Source organism: Tasmannia lanceolata, unplaced genomic scaffold (assembly GCF_043159265.1).
Source record: "Tasmannia lanceolata isolate RefF3 unplaced genomic scaffold, GAP_Taslan_0.1 ptg000013l, whole genome shotgun sequence".
NCBI lineage: Eukaryota > Viridiplantae > Streptophyta > Magnoliopsida > Canellales > Winteraceae > Tasmannia > Tasmannia lanceolata.
The window spans coordinates 7,082,276-7,086,184 of record NW_027518690.1 but is presented as its reverse complement, the minus strand read 5'-3'; the positions used below and the strand labels follow the sequence as shown (position 1 = coordinate 7,086,184).

The following is a 3,909-nucleotide window of genomic DNA, read 5'->3' as shown; positions in this document are numbered from 1 at the left end:
GGACCACCTTATCCACATGTAAAAGCCTTTCATCTTTGTGGTTCAAGCAAGAACTATGCATGTTGCATGTTGCATACTCTTTGGTTTGGGGATCGTGTAGCCATGTCAAAGTGTGAAACAACCAATTATTCCAAAAGTTTATACTGTTAGAGTTGGTGGTATTTAATCATTGATACTTAAACATCCCCCTCATGTGTGGCCCCTCTTATTTTATTCTTTAGGTTGTCAGGATTTTTAATATCACGGAGTTGTTAGCTTTTGGACCCATGACTTGCCGTGAAGCAATGGCTCTATACCATGAGAAACAACCAATTACTCCAAAAGCTTAAGCGGTTAGACTTGTTGTTATTTAATCATTTACACTTCAATACAAAGGGTCGACATGATATCAGAGGGGCATATGTTAATGACAAAATCCGTTGAAAAGTAAGCCCATGTGGCTGCTCTCTCGTGCAACAGACGTTCCGTGAAATGCCTTCTGCGATGGACCCTGACAAATCCCATGTTATATTCAAGCATATTATTTTTAGGCTACTGATATTGGCACTACCATGTTTTGATAATTGCACACACACATGCTGTCTTTTATTATATAAACCGCTGTAAACTGTTATTACAATCCCAAAAAGCTCTCATAAGCCAATTACAAAAGAAAAGACAAGAGAGCTTGTGCGGTTATTAAAACATGGCAGCACTAACATCAGAAGCCTATTTTTATTATATATATAATATTATTTAATAGACTTTCATATATCAAATTTTGTATTTTGTATAAGGTTTAATCTTATGCATTGCTAGCGCAATGAGAAATGAGAGAATATGAGTTGTATCACTAGGTGTTCAATATTTTTAAACCATTACGAGTGCTTTTTTGGTCAAATGGTGGCTTTTGAGTGTGTCATTGTGCTTACTCGACTACTTCCTAAAGTTTCATCCTAAATTTCTATATAACTTGCACGTATTTTCAGGCGTTAATTCTTTTTTTTTTTTTGAACTACTTAAATACCGAAATGGATCAAAATTGGAATATGATGGCGATTCTAGTGCCTGATTTCGTAAATCCAAACACACTGGGACAATCCTAAAACAAGCATGTCCTGTTAGGACTTGTTAGCACTTTCATTGCTGTTTGGATTGCAAGAAAAACATTCTTTGGAAAAATTTCTATTTCCACTATTTAGAGGATAATGATGTGGCAATAGTTAATTTGGAGGGATATTATCATAAATTGAAAGTGTAATTTGGTTCAAGTTATCTTGTTTCAAGTGTAAAAAAGTAAGAAAATTTAGAGATATTTTCCCTTTCCAAACTTTTCCAAAAAATTCCTGCAATCCAAAACAGGGCTAGGGAAGTAATATAGTTGCCCTCTTTTCTTCCCTGGGCCACCCACTCTAGTGTAATTATAATTATGACTAGGGTTGCAACTCGGGTCGGGCGGGTCAGGTCTAATTTTTTACCGGAAGACCCAAGATTCGTAAACCCGACCCTACCCAAGATAGTTTCTCGGGTCGGGTCGGGTTTTCATTTTTTAGCGTGGGATAGTGACTAATTTTAAAGATTATAGAAAAAAAAAAAAAATCTTCACACAAAAAGTCTCTAAATTTATGTCACCAAATGTATAAAGATAAGAGGGACACTATATTGTCGCATAACAAACATGATGACCTCAATGAAAACAATTGTATCAATATGCTGGAAAATAATTTTCTATGTTATCCAAGAGATATTTAAGAAAGCCACAGTACACCCATATGAGTTGGGTCGGGTTTCGGGTTTTTGTTCTTTAAACCCGGCCCTACCCAAAATTGAGTCTAGTTTTCCAATTTAAAACTTGACCCTACTCGAGACCCATGATTTATAAACCCGACCCATGTTATTTTCGGGTCGGCTCGATGCGGGTCAGGTAAAACCCGACCCAAGTTGCACCCCTAATTATGACTATTATTTTTACACTACAAGGGGGTGGCCCAAGGAAGAAAAGGAGGCCAATATATCATTTCCCTTCTTTTCATATCACCGCACCTTGTCGGTGCACTCACGTGATCATCACATCAGTAGAAGCCGAAATAATTTGGGGCAGAATACCTTAAGGACCGACACCTCTCTATTTATATGTGTATAGAACAAAAATACCCCTCACCTGAGGAAGTGCAGTGATGTATGCAGCTGAGGCATCCTAACAGACCGAGAGATTTGAACCTTGTTCCTACATGACCCGATCAATTCGATCAGGCACTCGCCATCTATTTTCATTGCTCAACTGTTTGACAACATGAAAAAACCAAAAGCTCTGCCCTCCCTCTCTATCGATCCAAGGGATGGAAAGGCAGAGGCCTTTGGTGTCTCTTCCAGTCAAGAATTGGGGTCTCACAATCACTAACCAATATGCTTTTCTCTCATGCCTTTCTTCATTCATGGTTCGATATTCTGGTGTCCTAGGCGTAGATGAACCACACCAATCCATCCCGAACTTGGTGGTTAAACTCTACCGCGGTGACGATACTGTGGGGGAGGTCCTGCGAAAAAAAAGCTCGACGCCAGGATGATAAAAAGCTTAACACCTCTTATTCTTATTACTTATTCAAAAAGAAAAAAAAAATGAAAAATGAAAAGGTCGTCTTATTCAAAACCCCAATTATGACATCTCTTCTCTCCCACTTCACACCTCGGAACGCACTGTTCTTATAGAGAGAAACACGCTTTCACATCTTCTTAACCCGAAATATGAATGAGGAGAGGAAAGGTTCCTTTTTTAGGGTACTCCCGGGAACAGATCCAGTGGAGACGGGGTGGGGCCTGTAGCTCAGAGGATTAGAGCATGTGGCTACGAACCACGATGTCGGGGGTTCGAATCCCTCCTAGCCCACAACCGGCCCAAAAGGGAAGGACCTTTCCTTTACCTATGGGGGTAGGAAAATCATAATCGGGATAGCGGACCCAAAGCTATGGAACTTGGGTGTGAGTCTTTTGTCGAAATGGAATGGCCTTACTTTTTCTTTTTATTTATCGTGAATGATGGAATCATTCAATATAGTATGCCTGGTCCGAATCAGGCATATTTGTGTTTTACTTCCCGTAACTCTTCCTCAACCAGGCTTGGGCAGAATAGCAGAACAAATACAAGTATTAGTAGCATAGCAAAGCAAAAATGCGTTCCTCGTCATTAATATGTTTGCTCGCGGTAATTGTGGCCTCTCGGGAAAATCGACGACTGCATCTTTGATGCACTGCTAGTACATCATCTGAGAATTTGAAATTGGCTAGTTGTAAATAGCCCCAGGGCTGTGGAACAAAGGATTATCCCGGATCTACACCGAGGTATTGACGGGGATTCTCAAATATCGCAGAACATAATGTGATACGATGAGATAGAATGCAATAGAAACAAAGACAAGGAACATGTTACCTACTCCTAACGGTAAAAAAGCGAGCCGTTTATCATTACGATGTATGCAGCTGATAAAGATCGGTTAGTTTAGGCATCTTATCTAACTGGTCTTTTCGTTATAGATGAACGTTTGTTGTTGTAATTTACATCCATGCAATGCGGTTAGGAGGGCATTTTCAATGTTTTAATCCAATGAAAGATCCATATAAATAACACTATCTGAAAGTGATTGTGTTTTATATCTCATAGAAAGAAGAACACACATTTGATAATATTAACTGTTAGGCCTAAAATCGGTAACAGGTTATGGTAGGGCTGGGTGGTCCGAGCTAACGAGCCACGACTGAATGGCTGGTTGAGTCCTGCGCTGCACAGAGTACAGACAAGAAGGAAAAGGGTCAGAGGACCAACCCGGAGTGATACTCCGGACGGGCGCTTCGACACTCAAGTCAGTATGAGCAGGAGTGTAGAGCAATGTCCTGTTAGGGAGATACTCACCCTCCATCTTAGGGGATTTGCTA

General features: G+C 40.0%; 1 non-coding gene across 1 annotated transcript; it reads left to right on the top strand.

Annotated features, from left to right (window-relative positions):
• The first annotated feature begins 2,792 nt into the window (after positions 1 to 2,792).
• Positions 2,793 to 2,866, top strand: TRNAR-ACG (transfer RNA arginine (anticodon ACG)). Its single transcript has one exon. It is a non-coding gene; the product is annotated as a tRNA-Arg (tRNA).
• The last annotated feature ends 1,043 nt before the right edge of the window (positions 2,867 to 3,909 follow it).